Source organism: Amblyomma americanum, chromosome 3 (assembly GCF_052857255.1).
Source record: "Amblyomma americanum isolate KBUSLIRL-KWMA chromosome 3, ASM5285725v1, whole genome shotgun sequence".
NCBI lineage: Eukaryota > Metazoa > Arthropoda > Arachnida > Ixodida > Ixodidae > Amblyomma > Amblyomma americanum.
The window spans coordinates 163187200-163209458 of record NC_135499.1 but is presented as its reverse complement, the minus strand read 5'-3'; the positions used below and the strand labels follow the sequence as shown (position 1 = coordinate 163209458).

Below are 22259 nucleotides of genomic sequence, written 5' to 3'. Positions count from 1 at the left end.
CATCACACGGCACACGGGCGTCTAGAATTTCGCCTCCATCGAAATTCGACCGCCGGGGCCGGGATCGAACCCGCGTCTTTCGGGCCAGCAGCCGAGCGCCATAACCACTCAGCCACCGCGGCGGTTGTTGGTACCTGAGCAGGCACTTTTCGCTTAGAGTGTGTTAAACGGGGTATGTCTGAAACGACCATCACTGAGTATCACAGGCAAGAAGTTATATTTTTCAGCAAAAATCGGCGTCGCAGGACGTGCTACATGAAAAATAAGGCGTAGGAAGTGGCCAGAGATCCACACTCCGCACTAAATTCACGTAACAAGCTAACACATTTCTCATAACCGCGGAATAAAAAAAAATGTTCGCCCATGTGCGAACTTCTCCAACTAGTTATAAAAAGTGCTCGCAGTCTTTCTCGGCGCGTGTACACCTTTCACCAGTGACTGTTGACGTGGTTATAGCCTGTCTTCGGTCCCGCCGCACGCGTGGCCTTCTCTTAAAGTGCGATATCATGCCTAGGGTTCATAAACTGCTCGACACTCAGCTACACTACAAAAATAACGCATCGGACAACACTATTACGCGGGTCAACTGTGCCACACATTAAGTGAGAATTTTTTTTTAAAACTCCTACATGAGATTAAACGGCGTACCGCAGTAAAGGTGGTTTTCGTTGCAGTACATTCGTTTGAAAAAAAAAATGCGCTGACCATAACTTGACCCTTTCAGTTGCCGCAGAGGCGGGCGATCGTGCCTCTGTGACCTTTGACGTCTCATGAAGCATACAGAATGACACGAGAGGCATGCAGTCTTTGAACTGCATTCTAACTTCAATAAAACCTCAAATCTGAAATCAGAATTCGCGCCACCAGTGAACTAAACTTCCACCTCAATTCTCGAATTTCATCACTCAGTATTTCGTACCTAAGTGCGTGCGTGCGTGCGTGCGTGCGTGCGTGCGTGCGTGCGTGCGTGCGTGCGTGCGTGCGTGCGTGCGTGCGCGCGTTAAGGGGGAGAGAGGCCCTCAGAAATCGGAGCACTGGGGAAAAAATTAAAGTAAAAACAGGACTTGAAGGAAAATTTTGGCGAACTAACAAAAAAGATAGATATAGAGTGCTCGACTGGCGTCTTCATATTCGATCATCTGGCCAGTGGCAAAGGCGAACGTGCTCTTACTATACGATCCGTTCGAGAAGCAGTAATAAAATATCGGGGCATATGCGCGGAGGCGCACTTCTTATCCACTATGGCCACATGCACTCGGTGCTTGGTTTTGCCTGCGGCGTTTCCCCTTTTCCTTGTCTTTTCACAAACTCGAATACGTACGAAGCTCAGCCCGTTCCCCTTTTGAGCAGCGAGGCCTTGGGACTGTGTCTCAATTTGCCGAAGTCGGTTGTGAAAAATGTCTCGTATCTGCAGGCACGTATCCCGTTCCTTTCCCAACTCTCACCGTACGGAAGTTTGCTTCGAGTCCGATAAATATTCTTTAAGCACATGTCGTTGGGTCATGTATGTCTTCGTTTTCCTTTTTTACGGTGTAAATCTCGGTCAGGATGCCTCCGGCTTTACGAATGGTATAATGATAGATGCACTTAGTCAACTGTGCTTGAAAACCGTTTTTTTTTCTTTTTATCTTCTCTGGCTTGCTATTTTAAATCCGGCTAGACTCGCAGGATTGCCAAGCTGCCGTTTCGACTTGTAATTCTGTAATTCACCTTGTATTACCGTGGCGCACCGACTAAGGAAAGCCATTCGGTTCATATTTCGGTGCTCACGGATGCTCTCCGAATAGCAAAAAGGAGGCGTATACATGGATGTTGCAACCTTAACTAACATATAGGCTTTCTCTTTATTTTATCTAACCGCACCTTCGTCTGTCAGCCTAAATTTTTGGGTTCGTGCAGCTTTCCACAAGGCAACCTCGACAGAAAATGAAAATTCTACGATGGCCACAACACTTTGAAATGAGTACGAAAACGTTCTGAAAAATATTATAAATAAGAAAGGTCTGCCAAAGTATCAATTTTCTTTTAGTTTCCCCAGATAAGCGAAATCAATACAGTCGCAGAAAAGATCTGAGTCTCCATCTCTATTCGATGCAGGGAAATCTGCCCTGTCCCTTTCCCATATCTGGCCTTCCAGTTCCGCTCTTTAATCTCGCCGGCTTTTGTATTGCTTGGATGGCACCTTCTCAAATTTTCCAAATGGTTGGATTCTAACCAGAGGGCACAAAACAACTCAGCCACAAGCCGCACGAAATATTCGGTTCCTCTGTCTACCGCAAACTTTCGTCTTGTCGTAGCAATGACCATATATACTAGTGGGGGCTCGTGAAAAGACTTTCGAAGTGTGTAAATTTCGTCAGTAGATGAATAATTAGAAGCAAATTTCTGAACATAATAGCGCACCGTATCCGTGCCTAGCACAAGAAATGAACTATCACAATTTAAAATGTCCCAAGACATCACTGGAATCAGCAAAACAATGAGCACCACGCAGTAGCAGGCAAAATACGTGACGTCACGCAATGTTGCCGTTCCTGCAGAACTGAGCCACGCATTTGAGTTTGAAAACCTCGCGTGAGTCTGTTCTTGGTCTCGGCAAAGTGTGGTGTCAGCTAATGAGACTAGTAGCGTCGAATTAGCCACGTCGATAATGGGGATAAATATGCTAATGCGAACAAACATACGGATAGTACATAAGACAGGGTTACATTTCGAAATCTCGCAGAAAACTTTATCATGCGCATATAACGACTGAAGCGCTCTAGTAAAAACGCCGATGATCTACTTCAGCATCAAAAAAAAAAAAAACAGAGTACCCTGCAGCAGTGTTAGTCTTCCAGCCTTCATTAAAAGTAGTCTCTATGCATGGTGTACAGTGGAAGGATACACAGATCTCCGCCGGAGGAAGAGGAAATTTCCGGTGAGAGGAGCATGTCTCCACGCTGCAACTTGGCCAATTTTGCGGAGCGATGTCGGTGGGACAAGATTACGAAGGCGTCGCGACATTCATCAATTTTGCTCCTCTGTAAACTATCCACTTTGCGCGATGGCCTCCCTTGGTCATCACAACTACATCATTTCCCTGTTGTTATTTCCTTCTCGCGTTTACTTTACTTCCACGAGTTCTAAGGAGGAAAATCGCTGAATGCCTCATCATAAAAGCCAGGGCAAGAAAAACTAGCTGGCGTTTATGCGCAGGTGGGTTTTGGTATTTCCAACATTTGGTTCAGAGCAAAAGGCAATCGCGTGTGACTGCGTTCAACTACCTCTGAAACGTGCTTTTGCGGTATTTCGATAAGGCGGGATAAGAAAGAGCTGGTTATCATATTCATAAGCCTAAGGTGTATTGTCTCAGTGACCTTACCTTTCAAAAACGTGCGTTCAAAAAGCAGGACCATAATGATGTGTTAAAACGTGGCGGTGGTTTAGCTCCGGTTAAACCTGGAGTGACGCGATAGCTACAGCTGGCCGACTGATACTTGGTCACGTGACCAACCACGTGACGAACCACGTGATCAGCCACGGCTTCGCGCCGCCGGCAGCTGCTCCGCACCACATGACAGCGTGGCGGCGCAGCCACAGGGTGGCTGCGCCGCCACGTTGAAGACTCGAAATGCTACCGTAATGTAGCTATCGCTACGAAACAGCAGTATGAATATTTATTCTCCAGGGAGCAGAAATAGCGCCGAAGCCCCGGCGATCACTTAGCAGAGAAGATCATAATGCAAGCAGCTTCTCCTTCAAAGGAACGACCGCTGACATGTACTCAAGGTTTTAGAAGCTTGCCTGCTGTCGCTCCATGGCCGCTCCAAATGCGCCTTGAAAGCGGGAACGAAATATGTAGAGAAACAATGCCGATGACTTGAGCGCTGTGAGCTTCGCATTATTAAAGAAGCGAAGACTACTTCCCAACATTTTCCTGAGCGTACGAAGCTATGTTTCTCCCAGCCGTTATCGTATTAATTTCAGGAATCTGGCGAACTTTGGGAGTTGCACAAAGCGCTTAAAGACGAGAAAAAAAAAAGAAGACACGTTTTAAGTCGACGGCCTTATTACCATGCGTTACGGACGTAAGAGCTCCACTTCCACGACGAGACATGCGCGATGGCCCTGGTGCTTTGATCAACGCAGAGCGGGCTTCTCCAGATTTAAAAAGACACGCTCCATGGTTCGTTTCCCGCCATAAAAAAAAAAACAGGATGTACAAAAGCTAAGCCTTCAATATAGCAACGAAGAGCGCGTACAATGAAAGTAAACAAAGCTCTCTGAAACAGGAGCGGCAGCAGCTTGTCAAAAAAAGCACGCGCACCATTATACCCCTCGCGAATATCCAAACTGTGCGAAAAAGAAAGCGCAGAGGAAAATAAGACGTCTCCAGCGCTCGGTATCCTTCGTCCTGCACCTCCTGCTGTGCAGGAAAAAAAAATAAAAAAATAAAGTATAGAGTCGGTAGGATGTATACAAGGTCATAAAAACAAAACTATTCTAAACAGATAGAGCGGGTCGCTACAGTAACAAGCGGAGCCGTTTTTCGTTTATCGCAGTGCTTAGGTACAGAGGAGGTCATGGGTTTAACGACAGAGCCGCCGTAAACAGCAGAATGCACGCGCGAAACGACGTGAGTTGCGGCCTCAGCGCCATCTGTTGTGTTAGTTGTATTTGCGTGCGACAGAGCTCAGGGAACACGGCCTTATAGGACTGCCACAGCTTTTTCTAACCAGCGTGAATGCGTGTTTCGGCTTTAGGCGTACATGCACGGGTACGGCACGGGGATTTGGAAAATATCTGACCGGAGGCGGCACTGTTAACAGAACGGCGTATAAACCCCAAATATAAAGTATGTCTAGAACGACACGTTACATTTAGGTATGTTATGCGAATTGAACCGAAACAAGGTATTTCTGAGAAAAGCGCGGAAACGTCGAGTGCCTGTGGCGATATACACCGTACGCTTGTTCGCACTACGGATGACGACGACTTTGCGACGTGCGAATTCAGTGGCTGCACTTCATAAATTGTAGCTGAGAAAACCCAGAGAGTGATATATCGAGACACTGAGCGTCTTGAAGCGTTTTATTTTTCCGAAGTAATAGTATAATATTAATATGAAACTCAATTCATAAAACGCAACAAAGTGACGAAAAAAAATGCTGGTAGGTGTCGTCATATTTGATCGGCCCAATCTTAAGAGGCGATTTCATGCCGTCGCGCCTGGCATCATGAGTTAGACCGCTTTGGTGCAAAATACGAAATCGTTCGGTGAACCGCGAGTTTGTACGGGCTTTAGCAACATTTTTTTTTTCGGTGAACAAACGGGGTGATGATATTGCAAAATTCAATCATACGGACGACTTTATTAAAGAAAGGAAATGCTTTTTCCGGCTGAAAAAAAAATGAATTTAGGCTCTATAATTGGGCACGCCACCGAGCGAAACAGTCGGGCGAACCCCTCGAAGTGCAGGATGAACCAATTCCAGCCCAAACGATGTGGAAACGTTACAATTGGGCATCGGTAACATCAATATCCTTTTCAAAATGGCCGCTGGACCTACCAAAACGGGCCCAGATTAGCAATTAACCAAGGCTCTGCCATTGATGTTGTGGGCTCGTTCCTCTGGTCTTATTCACCTTCTGAAATTAAATTCGGATGATAAGGCAGCATCATCGGTGTCACTATCTGCTACCTCGATAGTCAACAAAATCAAACGTGGACGCAGTTGAATTACGAGATTCACCGCGTTTCAAGGCGCGTGCAACGCTGGCGGAAGAGGCCATTCTAAACTTCTACTCTGTGTTGCATTCACAAGCGGTTCAAAAATCATGGCTATGCAGAAAAAAGACAAAGTGAAGAATAAATTAAACTCTAGTTTTCTAGCTTCTAGGCAGATGGATCGGCATGTTTAAGAACGGTGCGGAAGCATTTGAAATTGGCGTTCGTATCTATTATTACCGGTCTCGCGTAGTCAATGGGCGCGGTAGGGAAAAAGTTAATTTCAACGCCAATCGGAATATGTTCGTTGAAAGAACATGGACCCACCTATTTGCCACCAACGTGTAGGTGCGCCTTCACAAATTCCTGTGTATAGCCTGCGTCAATCGACATCGCTATTTCAATAAATTTGAGCAAACACGCACTTTTTTTCATCCGGCACTCAACTCGATGTAAAACTTTTAATATTATTTGTGACATTGGCGACCTTCAATCAGCTGGCATACATTTTACACAGCTGTCGGCAAATTAGCTTGTTTGTTTTAACATATCATTTGGGCCTTAACACTGATTACTTATATCCGACTAAAGACATCGTCTTGTGATTCGCTACTTCACTAAATAACAACTACTACCACCGCTTAATGCGGGTTGAAAACCCGCCAATATCTTCCCAATCAAAAAACGGGGACGAAACGCGGCGCTGAACACAAATCACGGCGTGATCTCTGCAAGCATGTGACCGCCATCTGACGTGTAAGCGGCATTCCCGGCACCGCACTACGAACAAAGGACGCCGAAACCAAAGCGGTCCCAAAATTACTACAAAGAAAGGCAATATCTCCCTCAACACGACCTCGAAAACTTTTTGGAAGGAACTGCGCTGGTGAGACCGTTATTTGACACGCAAGGACGAGAACGGGGCAAAAATAAAAAGAGCTAGGATAAAGAAAATTTGATCCATTACCGGGTAGGGTGTCAGAGCGACGAAATTGCCTCTTCACACTCAAGTGGCGGCAGCAACGTGTTTCTGCGTGCGTACGACTCTCCCTGTATTTTCTCTTTTCTTCTCTTTTTTTTTTTCCAGCGAGGTTAAGGGGCCATTAGAGCGTTTAGCCCTCTTGCTTCACTCTTTCCACCGTTTGTGTCTCTCCTTCCTTTCCTCTCACTGTGCGCGCTGCCATAACAGGGCACCAAGGCTGATTACACAAGCTAACTGCTGTGCCACAGCGCACTGCGGTGCAGTTGTCCGAGTTATAGGCCGCGCGCCAAACACAAGGCCCGTCCCGCTGGCTTTCTGGACTCAGCGGAGAAAGTAGATGAGAAAAATAAAAGAAGATAAACTTAATATCAAGCGGTACGTATATCGAACGATTAACGAAACAAACAGAGATGGAGGACGACGCGACAGAAATAGAATTAATGAAAGACAAGCACGGAGCGGAAAGAATGAAAACAAAAAAAGAAAGCGAAAGGCACGAAAGCGCCGAGATTTCGCTGCCGCTCGCAATTATCGGTCGCTCGTCGTTGCGGGCAGCAAGCCTTTCATTTGCTGTTTGCGAGGGTTGGGGGGTGGGGGTGGGGGGGGGGGGGGGGGTATACCCACCGCTCGACACCCGACGCCGCCGCGACGGCAGCGGCGACAGAGGCGGCGAAATGAAGCTTAACAGATGACAAAATCAATATAGGGAAGAAGGTCATCCGCGTCTTCCTGCTTTGAGAAAGAAGGAGGAGAGTGAGGGAGAGGAGACTGCCAGCGAGAAAGAGCAGCTTTGTTTTTCATCTCTTCAGGCCTTCGGAGTCCAGATAGGAAATTGTGCACGTCACTCGTCGAACGAGCCGCAAAAGGCGAGAAGGTGTAGAGGCAGAAATGAAGTTTATTTCGTTTCCCTAGCTCTTTATTTTTCTTTTAGTTTTTCTCCATCGTCCTTTAATTTCGCGGTTGCGAAATCATATCTAGATATTTGAGACGCGAGGGAGACAGATGTGGAAGAAGTAAGTAATCAACGGACCGCTGGAGGAGGCGTCGAAGCAAATCAGGTGTGCGCTGCAGTCGTCGAACGGCGGAAGACGGTTTGGACAGAAACGCGACTTTTCAGAGTTGGATGGATATTGACAGACGGATTAAAGAGGTTGCCAAAGAAAAGGATTGGATGCGTAATTGAAGAGGAGAAAAAATGGGCGTGGGGAGAGCAAAGAAGAAAGAGAGAAAGGGAAACGTAAGAAGGTATATATATAAGTAGTCTTTTCACGCCCGAGTGAACTTCGGGAAGAGACGGGACAGCTTTTGACACGACCCGAACCGATAATCTCTCTTTGATGGCGACGGTGTCACAAGGAAGGCGGGGTAAAAGCAAGAGAAGGAGACAGTTGGCTTCTCGGTCCTGTACTAGCGACCAGAAATAGCAGGAAGTAACACTAAAACAAGCTCCATGTCGAGCCAGTTGATTACCAAGGGGACGGTTACAAAAAAAAAATGGTTTGATGAATGGGTAGTTTCCTTGTTGTTGGTCTCACTAACATTCCCACCAGTGTTGTCACCTTGTGTGAACACACGCGTGGGGTTCCCGTATAACTCATTACCTCATACCCTTGTTTGGAGGGGAAAAAAAATGAGGATAATGTGTTGTTTATGCAGTTCTTGGTTTTGCCAAAATTTTGCTGCTTATGGCTGTCTTGTATATGAACGCGTTTTACTATTCTGCTGGCATGTACCAGGCGGAAGTTTCAGTCCACAATGCGCCGAAGATATCTCTGCACACCAGTTGCCTACCTCTAGTTAAAATTCCTGTGTTCATTATCTCTGCTTTCTCTCTTTCCCTCTCACTCTCAACCACCCAACAGTAGCTCCAATACTTAACCATCCCAGATACTGCTATTCTAACGAAGTTATGTCACCTGGTTCTTTCAGTTGCTAGATTTCGCATAATAGTCGCTTACTTTCTAGGAAATAAATCAGCAGCGACTTTTTTTTTTCTCGCTTTTTAATAAATTGAGTAGCTACGGCTTCGTACGGTCAGCTAAAAAAGCATACGGAACGGGCCAACCCCGAAGACATTCAATTCTGTAACGGCATTTTCACGCAGCTTACACTAATGTTGTATGCATTGTTCGCTAACACAGGTGTGCGGGGGTGGGAGAGGGTGGTGTTGGAGCAATTATTCGTTGACTGCATTATGTTTTCTTACGCGACACGCGATATAAGTCTCGGTTGCGGAAATTTTTAAACGCGAGAGTCGCTAAAGGAGTTCACTGTTTAAATCTTACATTTGTCAGCGCCATTTGTCAGCGCCTTATACTATAGCGAAACGCCATTCTCCCGAAATCATATCTTTCCTGCACATCATTGTTCAGCTCGCCTGGATCATGCGCATAAGGTACGTCCGATTTTCGCTCGCACACTAAAATATCAGAAGTCACCGCTGGTTTTGTCAATAAATGAATGGAACTCATTGCCACCCAGCATGGTCGGCCATACTGAATTATCATCTTTTCAAACAGCTTTACTAACATTTCTGAACACGGAAAATGCGTCATAGAGTGCTGAATGATTTACCGTGTCCGTGACTTTTTGGCGGTCCTTTTTTGCTTTGCCATTTCTTGTGTGCTGAACAGCTCCGGAGCCTCTTTTATGTGCCATTGTATTTTTAGTTACTTATTTTGCCCTAATTGTTACTCACTTGTTTGAACGTGTTGAATTTTGTGGTTTCAACATGTTATACTGCACTTAACCAAATGTTACCCAAACTCTGCCCTCTGTATATTTACCATCATTTGTTATGAGTTGATTTGTTATGTGTGCTTTCTTTTCATCATTCCCCCCCTATGTAATGCCCTCTTCTGGGTCTTTAGGGGAAATAAATAAATAAATAAAAACTGTTCCTCTGCTTCCGACGTGCTCACCAAACATGTACTACCGCCACCTTCTAGTATAAATACCCCAACTAAGCCTGCCCTCTCTATGTTTCGCTGCTTTTCGGTGGATGCGAAATGCAGAAATGCCCAAGCATCGAAATTTTGGTACAGGCTGAAGAGCCCATAGGCTTGAATTTTATTTGAAGCCCTCCACTACGGCATGCCGTTGCCCATGCCGTTGCTTTGGCGGGTAAGAACACACTATTATTACTATTACCTATTTGCTTTTAGTGTTCCTGCGTAGCGTGTTTATACAATATGCAGTGATATACAGGGTGTTTCCTGAGTTTCCATTCTATAGTCGCGGCGAGATGTCGCCCGTGCCAAGGAAGCCCGGCAGTAAAAATATAGTTTTTGCGTAGTGTTACCCTACACGTGGCATGCACTGCCGTACGGCAGCGTCGCGGCGCAGTCGCGCGACGCGGCCATGTTTGGTGTATACACGTAGCAGAAAAACTCCTGCTCCGTCGCTTGCTTTTTTCTCGTATCACATTGAAATTGCCACTTGTAATTCGCGCGCATTAGTGATTAAGTGGTACAGCCCGAAACTGTGTCGTAAGCGAATGCCACACAGAACGGGCAGCTGTGCTGCTCAGCACTGCTCGAGCCGGTCGTTAAGCGGGCACAGCGACGACAGTTAGAGGTGGGTTGGCTTCCTTCCATTCTAGAACCGAAGATCGGATACCGGTGTTTCCGTCTAACCGGAGAACCGTTTTGTTTAGGCGCATTCCCTGAGAAGAAATCGGTAACCCGGACACTAACTGAGGTGCATCTGCGGTGCATGAGCATACATAGCAGGTAAATCTTTCAGAAGAAAAGCAGCTGATTCTATGTGTTTTGGTGGAGCGTTGACTGGAGGTCTTGATACCACTTTGGAGCAGTCGTTTTTGTGAATTGTCGAAATGGTTATTGGATTAGCTAGTTGTTGCTCATTTTCGCACTGAGCGCTGTGTTAACAAAAGACGACACGAAGGAGTTGATACTAGTTGACACTTGATAGTCTGCGCTTCATCCGTGCCGTTTATTGTCAACAGAACGGTCAGTGAAAAAAAAAAACAACTGAGCTGTTTATCTACTGGCAAGGAGGTTTCTGCGCCAGCTCGTGAACTTGCAGACTTGCCATGACGCAAGCGTAGATTTCACATCGTCTACGATAAAGAAGCGCAACCTGGGCCATCGAAGCCTGGCATCGGCATGCTTTACTAGAGTACCTGGCGTACACGCGCGCACGCACGCACACACACACACACACACACACACACACACACACACACACACACACACACACACACACACACACACACACACACACACACACACACACACACACACACACACACACACACACACACACACACACACACACACACACACACACACACACACACACACACACACACACACACACACACTCTCTCTCTCTCTCTCTCTCTCTCTCTCTCTCTCTCTCTCTCTCTCTCTCTCTTTCTCCAAAAAAGAGAGAAAGCAAAAATATATACTGCTCAAGCACCGTTACAACCAAGAATTAGGCTCTGTTCTTTGAAGAAGCGACAAGCCTTGTGTTTCCTCACATCTCGATAAAACTTGGAGTCCAGCTTCACTGTCCCGAATACGTCGCCTATAAGTATTTTGGCCATGCTTTATGGCATTTATTCAAGTTGCCCTCCTTGTAACACCTTTTTGTCCTTTACAACCCTCTGCGCAAAGATCAACACTTAACCAATTTTTATTCGCTCACTGGAAACAGTCCACATTCTCAAATAAAAATGTATATTTCTTTGAGACTGACACTAAGGGAGACCAGGCGAGACATCAAAACAACTTTTAGGCAAGTGTCACTGCGTCTAGTCGTTTATGGCGCATTCTTTCCATGCGCACGCGGCACCATTTATAAAGCTTAGAAGTCACAGCAGAAACAGCTGCAAATGATGTGTTTCGTTACAATTCCTTGTCGCCAACGTTAGCTCCATACATTCACTCCTAGGTACTTTCTAAACTATGAGGAGACTTGCCACATGAAAGTGGCTAATTGGGGTATCTTATTATACGCTACCTTCTTCTTTCGCTATTTCTTTTGAAGGCACACTTTATGCTTTCCGCATGTTTTTGTTAGCTTATAATAATATTCAGGCATATTTTGAAGAATGTATCCCGCAACCGATGAAAAATCGCCTTCGACACATAGAACGATAGATAACTCGAAACTTCGGTAGAAAAGGCGCCTGAGTAGCAACCAAAAAAAGAAAACAAAAGAAAAAATGAGGGCAGTAAAAGCATATTTTTTCAGAGACAAGCCCCAGCCCCGAGCTAGAACTCCTTACTTGCGCCGAGAGTTCTGCCGTATTTACCTTAGAACGACATTACTGCTGATACTACTCTTCTCTTCAAGATATATATATCTTCCTGGACGAGCTGATTATGCCCCACGGCACTTACATGGCTTATATCTAAGGCCGGTTAAGGAACCCAGGTGCGCTACGCCTTAACATAATATCTTCTGCCCAGGGTAACTACGGCTCGCTGCGTTTAATAAATGTGGAAACAAAATCTTCAAAATCAATAACCAATACGGCTGCAGGGGTGACATTCTACAGCCCCGCCTCTTTGGCTGTCGGAATTTTTTAACAAAATCTAGAAGCAACTTCGATAAATGCTACCGCACTAACGTCGTTCAATATTTCGCCCCCAGGGGCTTTTTTGAGCAAAAACTAAACCCACTTAACGAAGCTTCTTTTTGAAAGGGCTTGGTTTTCCAAGTACCTTTTTTCTATCTTCGATGTCTGTCCGTAGCCGTCCATTCTTACCTGTACTTCCTTCCCGAAAAGCAGACAAGGTGCGCAGGAGTGCGTAAGAAAACAAAGAAAAAAAACGGGGACACATCTTACTGCGTTAATCGCAACTAACTTCTGTTTGTGCAGACGGGAAGACGCACGCAAAAATTACTCCGCCAATTAAATAAACAATAAAATTTTTAAAAAGTGATCAGCCCAGGAGGGAGCAACAGAAAGTATCTCATGGCTGTCAACAATAGCACTCTCAGCCTGATGCTGGCCGGATGCATTAAAACTAAAGCCCGACCTGTAAATTTATCCCTGCTTTTCTAAATAAAGAAAGTTTAAATTATAACCTTCGAGGCGCCCTCGAAGGGGCACATTGGAACAAAGACTCGTTTAGCCAATGTTGTGTCACCGCTATGTCAGAATTATTTTATGAACACACCGATTCTGCGAGATATAAATTGCTTAACATGATTATTATTACGTTCGCTTTCTTCTCGGCATTTCTGTGAACTGACGGCCAAATACTGCGCCACCTACTGATGGTTCATGATCTAAAGTGCACTGCTCCTTCCTTCAATGACAGGTCCGTTTTTTGCAGAGGTTTTTGAGGTGGTGGCGCTACATGACATTCGCCCGTACTTCACCTACTTCGCTGTCTCTTTGACAAAGATTGTGTCTCTGAAGTTCTCATGCTCCGATTTAAAAAGAAAAGCCGAGGTTGAATGCATTATTTTTCTTGTGTTTCGTCTTCCCACGCTAAACTACAATCTATGCTCAATACGCTTCATTTTTTTATTCAACTATTAACACTGAGTTACCCTTCAGTAATGTTTCCTGATATTTAAATTTCCATTTCGGGGAGCTATATATTGAGTTCCGACGCAAATGACTGTGAAGGTTGTTCGTGCATGTACACTCATCAAACTGCCATGTAAATCAGAGCGTACTTTTGACCGATAGATACAAAGTAATATGTGGCTTTTTTTGTTTAGTTAGCATGATGGCAGGTGATCAAGACCTGCAGCTGGCCAAAAGTGGCAAGCAGCTTATCATGCAACGTAATGTTTAATGGCTGCTCTCCTGGATTCCAAATTTACACTGAGAAATCTTTGGTACGATATAAGACGGCTCAATCGGTCTTCAATATTCTTCATTCGACAACAAAGAGCTACTACCGGAGTAACCGTCCGTACCCAAGAAATCAATCGTGCATGTGTTTCAGCTTCATATTACAATCATCCTCTCCCCGCTTTTTTTTTTCTACTCGAACACCAGTGACCAGGCCTAATCACCGAAAGTTGAGCTCCAGTTCCTTTTCACCTTAACAGCTGTAGGAGTAGTAAAAAGTTATTTTTTTATTTTCTTCCAATCGCTGAAACACGGTTAAGTTTCCACTAATACGCCATGGTAATGCGTACGAACCAAAATTATAATTACGGCGCCTTTCGAAGATCTTGTCGAGTTTTATACTTCTCTGATCTGCTGCGGTGTGCGTAAAAGCGATTGGTGTCTGTGTAACGGCTATGTTATCCATTATTTCCTTTTCGCGTTGTTAATATTTTTGCACCTTATTATTATCCTTTACCTAAATTCATCCCTACCTTTAAATGCAGTAACATTTATGCGGTCCGCAAAGTGCGCTATTTATTCCGTCCTCTGTCCATGCGCCGGTGCTCAGAAGGCATGGAGAGGGCAACATAATGTTGCGGTCAGACTTCAATTATGAAATTTTTCTTAGTCGGCTGCGCAAAAACAAAATGCCGAAATCAGTTTTTCTAACTTAACACGTTGAAATTTGCAGTTGTTTAAATCAAACAGACTTATATAGCGATACAGTTAGAGCAACAGACAGTTTTGTACAGACTGACAAGCTCCTTCTTTTCTATAACAATATTCGCGCAAGCATGGACATGTTTTTTAAAAGATGATTCCGCATCCTACACTGTTACTGCACAAAGGCTTCTCTGAGCGTCAATTCACTTGTGCGTATACGTGCCAAATGTCCTTTCCTTAAACAAGGCCTCAGAAACACTTATCAAAACAGCATTCCTACGTCTGCATTAGTCCGTACTCTTCAACTTCCTCCAGCAACATTGCTCCTTCATCTAATCCACTGCCTTTACCTCACTTTTACTCTATTTGCGGTGAAGCATGCTTTAGAAAAGAAAATTAGTGTTCCTAAGTTACTTTCCTGTTCCTCAAAATTATTGTTTCTCGCGAAAAACCAACCTGCTGTTGCATTTATTATTGGTTTTGTTTTAAACTGTAGATTAATGAAATTAAGAACGGACAACAATGTAACAGTCTCTACATGAAGACATCCAGGTTGTTCCTTCGGTAATTGCCAAATGGCCTTTCGTCTCAACAGCTAGTCAGTTAACGAGACGGAGGCTTATGGTCTGTTTTCCTTGAAGCACCTGTTCCACTCCTGATTCAATGCGTACATAAAGCGCCGTACATAAAGCTTGAACAACTCCGCTCTTGCTCACCCGAGCGTTATCTTTTCCGCATAACGACACTACTTGCAAAAAAGCACGCTTTACAAGCAGCAGCTATAAGCGCTTTATCACTGTTTTGCAGTTCTTTTCATTTTTATGTAGAGTATCGCACATTTGTTGGAAAAGACTCAACACCTTTTAACGCCACCACCACCCCTCCAACTTTTGACATTTCGCTAAAATGTGGTTGCAAGCGTTACAGTGAATTTACAGTGAATATACAGTTCATATCAGTATCAAAAAGGGTGCGCATTCAGAGCTATTACGCAAATGAGTATTGGGAAATAAGATGGTACATTTTTTTTAATGAATGCGACGCATAAAAAAGTTAATACCTGATATTTCCAGCGTCTCTATATTTAGCTCACTCTGGAAAAGCGGCGAATGGTCCACGGAAAAAAAGGAGCTACGAGAAAAAAAAGAATGTGACGAAGCATGTTCGTTTGGACTCATTTTCTTTTTACCAAGGTAAAACTGAGCTCAGCCTGCGGCTCCCTCGGGAAAAAAACTCCTTTCCGGCTTCAAATGCAAACGTAAAAGAAGAAAGAGGAAACGTACACACGCTGATGACTGAAGTTCAAGGTTATGGCAGCCTCGTTTTGTTCGGTGAAAGATATTAACGAAACTGAAACAAGAATAAAATAAACCCGATAAACTTACGTCCCGTACAGCTTACATTTTAAGCACATGACGCGGGTGAACCTCCGAAAAAAGAACATGAGATACGTTTCGCGCAACTGTTGCAGAAAGGCGTTGGCACCGATGGCCCATAGAGGCTCACGTTGTTGTTGTAGCTGTGGCCTAGGTGAATGGCACATACCCACGAGGGGGACATGTAAGCAGTGTGTCTTAAAAATACATGAGTACGCTTTATTGATACCTTGGAGAGTATTGCCCTGTATTGTAATGAAGGAGAACTCTGTAGAACGAACTGAAAATGTTGCCATGATGCGCGTTCACGCTCTCAAATTCATTTTAGCATTAAAACTGCTGCTTGAAAATTGCGGCGCATTTACTTTATGTTGACTGCAAAAATGACATGCCTTAAAAAAAAACAGCTTTACTCATAACAGCAAGAAAGGTGCGCCCGTATTAAAAACACCGAAATCTCTCAACTAAAGATGGTGCTATATAACGTCTAACATAACGTGCAATATTGCACCCTCAGTTAACACCTGCGCTGCAGAAAAGCGTCAAACCGTTCCCGAACAGCCATGGTAGGTGTCGCCCAGCCATAGATCTGCCGGCGCGTTCACAAAGTGTCGGCATTCAATGTAGCGCTCTGAAAAAGCTGCACTAACAGCAATAAAATGCAAAATAGGCGCATAACCGCCGCGCTAAAACCGATACACTGCGGGAGGTTCCATGTCCTCAAGCCGCTGCGCGCATAAATCACACACTTGGCCTCCCCAAGTTGGTCGGCGCGGAACCAACGCGGTTGGAAAACAAATCACGTTTCGTTCGACGCGCCTCATTAGTGATACCAGGAACCTCGCCGAGGAAAACAAAATTAAAGTAGAAATTCTCGGCCCGCCTCGGGCACCAGTGCCGGTGCTCTCTCGCGTGAGACGGTTATGGGATGCAATATAGTGAGCTGCTCCCTCGGGGTATTTAGCGAGTCGTTCTAACGCAGAAAGCTCTTCAGCCTGGAGATTGTGCGCAGCAGCAAATCTTCTATCTATTACCCACATTCTCTCAGAACTAAGGCTGCATGGTACGTACGGTTGTAGCATATGAGCGAAATTTATTTCAGTCTTTTAAACCAGGTATAAAGTATACATATGGTCGAAATAAAAAAATTAGGCACACGTACAAGAGATAAACGTGTTGCATACAAATATTCCTGCTGTTTGAAGGTGACTCTCGCGTGTACTAAACGTCCTTTGTAACAGTACATGGCCGTTCTTTTTGAGCGTTAAGGGAAAAGGAACATGTAACCTATCGCAGCATTAGCGAATTGGTCAACATGTGACCATTAGCATACAAAGATACATAATCCCATCGAACATAACGTGAAGTCCTTTTATTTTTATAAATAAACGACAACATATACATCATTACCCTAAAGTATAGACAGAAATACATCGCCAGAGTGTTTTTGCAGGATTTATGGCGTCGTTATGTGTCGCTTTGCAGCGACTTGAACTGACACTACAATGTAAAATTATCAACCCAAGTCTGCGAGAAAACACTGCGACGCACCTGCGCTGCGCAGGGTATGGAAAACCTTAGCATGCACAGCGTGGTGAAGAAAAAAAAAAGAGGAATTGAATGCTGCAAGCAACACAAAAGCCAGCAAGAGGCAGTCTTGCCAAGCATCAGTGGCAGTGCATTGTAATGAATGCTACACATGGAACAGAGCGCAGGGCTACGTACTAAGAGCCCAGCAAGCGTAACAACGGCGAACCGCTTGCGTGTTTGATTTCTTAGGTGTTGGAGCGATACGTGCGCTCTTCAAGAGAGTATCATAAACAAAAGTGCCTGTACTAATAATCATACTGCTGTTCGCACGACTTTGATCGCGTGATTTAGTACCAAATGGAGAGTTCAAGCAATAGAGTACTCCAATGCTGGCGCCTTTAGCAATGGACTCTTGAAGGCAAGAGTTTGCCAGTGGGGAGAGTGAATCGGACAATGGTGTGCATCATTCGTAGCGAAGTTCGCTAACCAGCTTCCACAATGAGGCTCGTTTAACTCGGAAGGCACCTGCGCGCATACACGCACGCGATGTCTTAAAGGTACGTGGAACGACGTTCGACTGCGCGTGCTTCCCGGAGTCCACGCCGAAGACCTCAGGTAGTTGCAATGCCTTAAACGACGACACGGTCCACTTCCGCGTTGAGCAAGACTGAAATACGCTGCACCGCCTCCAACGCCGCGAAAGCGGGAAATGCGGCCAAACGTAAGCTTGCAATCGTCGGGCACATATTCAGAAAGCTATCTAAAGCCATGCATGTCGTCCGCAGGGTGACGCTAAGACGCGCTTCGGCGGACGAGGACGGACTAGTCGAGGCCAGCTACGAGTGTTTATACCCTGAGTGCGTCGCGGTCTCGATCTCAGATGCAAAGCGCGGTCGCCACGCGATGCAGGCAACTTTCCAGCGACTCACCTTCGCGCAACAAAACCGCGCGTGATTTTCCGCGGCAAACCCAAAGCGCGCGCGCTCGCGCTAGCGACGCTACAGCGTCCCTTTGTGAGGACCACGCGCGTGCGCGCACGCCCCGATGGGGAGAGCGGCGGGGTGGACGACGGCGTGTGCGGCGTTGCCATTGCCGCGAGAGCCACGCTCCCCGGCCTCTCGCTTTCCCGCCGCCGCTCGACATCGCAAGGACGAGCGAGGGACGCAGTGACAGCGCGCGACGCGTGCCTCGAACGGCCCGCATAGTGCGTGCGTGCGCGCTCCATGCGCCAGCCGAGAGGGGCAGGCACGGGAAGGAGGAAGTGCCGCGGCCAGCGAGAGAGCAGCAGCAGCAGCACAACTCACGGGGTAAGCCTTCGCGCGCGCGTGGGGCTGCTGCTCCGGTAATTCCGGGCCGATCAGCGGCGGCTGCACGACGACGACTGCGGGCGGTGCATGGACGGTGCCGCCTGGGAGACGTGGCCCCGCAAGGACGCTACGGCGCCGCGGGGTCCGCTGACAGGGCTCGGCGGGGCCGCCTCGCGACGCACGGCACGGCACCGGCACACGACGGCATCACTCAGCGGCCGAGATCGTCGCGTCTTCGGCTGCCACCAAGGCTCCCGCTGCTGCTGCCGCTATCGATTGCTGCTGCACGGCCCGCGACCGGAGCGCCCAGCGACGGAGCTCGGGCCCAACTCGAGCGCCGCCCGGGAAAAAAGGCGGCCTCGGCGCTCCGAATTGGATTAAGAGCGACGCTGGCTGTCCACTGCGCTTCCGGCTCCCTTTCCCGCCGCCGGCATCGCCTCCTCGCACCTTTTAGCGCTGGAGACGGCCGCTGGAAGAAAGGAAGGAACTTTGAAGACGTCACGAACGCGGACGCGAATTTTGACGTTAACACGACGCGGCTGCAACTGAGCGCTCGTCGCGGGAACTCGTGGCGACAGGTGACGTCTGTATGCGCGCGCGCTCCTTAGTTCCCAAATGTCAAAGGTCACGTGCATGCACAAGCTCCTCTTCTCGTCCAGCAAGACAGAGGGAAAGAGCGGACGCGCTGAGTTTGAAGGAAGCGTATGCAAAACTTTTTCCTGACCGCTTAGCTCCATATTAGCGATAGCCCGAAGGCTTGAAAGAGTAAGAAAATAACGTAGCATACCGACTCTGAGAAAATCAGGCAGAACATTTAAGGCAAATTCAATGCAGAACGTTTCTGTCTGAAGCCAGATGAACTGAAGCCAGCAACTTAGTTCCGAGCTTTCACTATATCTTCAGTAATCATTAACACACATTACAAGCGCTGTTGCGAAAATAACTGAAATCTTGTAATCATCGTGCGCCACTGCCCTGCTATTGCAGGTGCTGCCACCGGTGGACCTTGTGCGACCCAAGTTTCTCTTCCCGAGCAACCTCTTGCGATCAATGATAAATTTAACTGCCACCTGACAGGGTGGTTAGTTTGCTCACAATCCGGTGGGCAGGTTGTGATGACGCCACAAGGTCAGCTGACCTTGGTAGCCCACCTAGGTTGTTTCTCCTGAGTTGGTCGCTTTGGCCATCCTATTTATTACTCACAACGCCGACGCCGACAACGCCGGATTTTCTGCACAACGGGAGCCTTAACGCTCTCGCGTTAAAATGGTGAAACGACCTTGTAGCCAGTTGCATCCTAACATCAGCACTAAGTTGACCGCTTTCCGGTTCATCACTGCGCCCTGCTGTTCCGTCGCTGGACCATGCTCGCCTTTGGTGAATGTCGTTTTGATTCGTTAATCTAAAAGGCACTGCATTTACATCTTTTAAATGTAGCTTGAAATTTTAAGTTACAGGACGAATTTTATAATGCAGACACATTATATCCAGTAACAATGTTTTATATCTTATTTTTAAAACTGCAGTCATTGGCTGGCGAATTTGCCGAACGTACTGCCTTGCAAGTCCTATAGTGGTTAGTTGATGCTGTTCTTAACTTGCATCCGACTTTCATACGGTTCATATATATTTACCCCAAAACTCAAAACACATTCTTAAAGCAGCTTTGAGAAGAGACGCAAGTTGTGAAGAAGGGAGAAAAAAAAGAATAAAAAGTTGTTGTTTTTGAACAAAGTCCTGCCCAACACGAGCAGGCTTACTTACCACCAGTGCAAATGAAAAATCTTTTAGTGTGTGGATGAGTACGTAAGTTTCGCGTTGCTCGAGAAGAAAGAAGTGTATCGTTCTCACGCAAAGGCAACGCACGTCGAAGACTGCACTTAAAAATAGTGCATACACTGAATATAAACACATTCGTGCTTATCGTCGATAAACGTCGGCGCGTTTCTGTTGCCGTGCATGCAGGCGCGATGGGCTCTTCGAAACAGCCTACGTGAAGAGTGAAGATTTACACCGAAAGGCAGGCAGGTGCGGAGCTTATCCCACGGGGTAAGGCGCCTATTTTATTGGCAACATATCACAAAAGCGCGCAATATCTACAGAGCTTTCATGGACGCTTTCTGCATGGAAGTATTCGCTGGGATGATGCACTCATGCCACTGGAAGGAAAGAACATCAGTGCAATATAAAATAACAGCGTTTTTTTTTATGTATCTCCTCCGGATTTTTTTTTTTCGTTCAACAGCTAAAAGCAGTGGTATCATACCAAAGCTTTTACGCAGAAAACCGTGAGTAAACCAAGAATTTCAGTTTGGAAAGCCTTACTGAACCAAATTTTTTGGACGAGAAAAGTTCGAGGAATAGATGTTTCAAATGCCTCACCCCCCCAAACCGCCTCCTCCAAGACTGACCCGTAAATCTGCGACGGCTGCTGGAGCCTCCAGCAATCAGGACGACATGGGCTCTTCCATTTCTGTGTAGTGTGCATTTAACAAGCTTTGGACGCCCTGAAGAGTTTGTTGATGAAGGCGGCTAGTTTCTTGTAACAAGAAAATGCTCGAAACGCAGTGATTGCAATCAATACTCTGTGTGTCCAGCTTTTCTTTCGCGCTAAGTCTGCCAGTTACGACGAATGGATGAGCTTCGAGCGGGGAACTCTCTTTCAGGACAGACGACAGCGGTATACTAGCCATGTGCCTGAAATAACACGAGCCACGGGTTTACAAAAAAAAAGGGGGTGATTACTGCGGCTCTGAAAAGGAAGCAGCCTTATTGAATACCGTCTAAGTAAGCCAGAAGTCTATGAGGCACACAATACTGCATGGCTCCGGAATAGCTCCTGTCACAATGTTGGTTGTGATTTGGAGTTGGAGGAAGGTTAAAGAAAGAAGCAAGATGCACGTAAAGATGAAGCTGAGACAATCTGAAGTTGGTCTGTTGTCCCAGCATTGCCCAAGTGTACTTTGCAGATAAGAAAGAGGCAGAGGATAAGATAAAGCATGCTCATAAGAATGAGCACTAGTTCCTAGTGTGTGAGACCATTAAAAAGTTTCGAATAGGAATCAGATATCAGACCTTCACATCCCATTTAGATACGAAACCGCAGTCTCCTGTGTATTCAGAATAATGGAAGTAACGTAAATATCTTGAGGTCAATCAGATATCGGGTTGTGCATCAGACACCATTAGTTCCATTAGTTTTCTCGTAAGCGAGCGAGGCTTGGTGAGCGTCAACGACACAGGCGCAGAACTTGACGTAATGTCGGCAACGAGGTAGGGATTAATCACTTTTGCCGTGTATAGACTGTGACTGTGTATTGAATATTGTAACACTTCGCCTACCGTTGAGGACAGGGACGATTTGGAATCGGCGCCTGCGAAGCGGTGAGGTACGGCCCGAAAACGAAAATAAAGCAGTGGGTTTACTTAGCTGGGATCCCAGCATCAGTGGCGCAGCTAGCAAATGAGTCTCGCTGCGTTTACAGAGCCCCCTGTAAACAAAAATGGTATCTGAGATAATTAGCACATCAAGAACCGCTATGATGGTGCTTGATGTGCAACCTTGCAGCGTTGTCAAATGCCATCCATGGAACTTATGACAGAAGCCATTTTTGTGCTTGTGCCGCGTGCGTAAGGGAGACGCGAAAAGAAGAGAAATCGAAGATAAGAAGGGCCTCTGAAGGTGGTCACACGACCGCTGTCTTCGTTGGAAACATGTGAACATCGCACGCCGGCAAAAGTTATGGCAGCTTCCCCCACCGTCCTAATTCTCGCTCGTATTACGGAGTGATTAACGCGGTAGCGTTAAGGAGCCCGTGTCGCAGAAAAATCGGCACCGTCGTCGGCGTCGACGTCGTTGGCCGTGAGC

General features: G+C 46.3%; 1 protein-coding gene across 1 annotated transcript in view; it reads right to left on the bottom strand.

The window, feature by feature from the left end:
* Positions 1–18746, bottom strand: part of LOC144125324 (guanine nucleotide exchange factor DBS-like) — a 216447-nt gene extending 197701 nt beyond the window's left edge. The window contains exon 1 of the mRNA XM_077658599.1: positions 18389–18746. The gene's annotated coding sequence lies outside the window, so the exon portion shown is untranslated. The remainder of the gene's footprint in view (positions 1–18388) is intronic.
* Positions 18747–22259: the final 3513 nt, after the last annotated feature.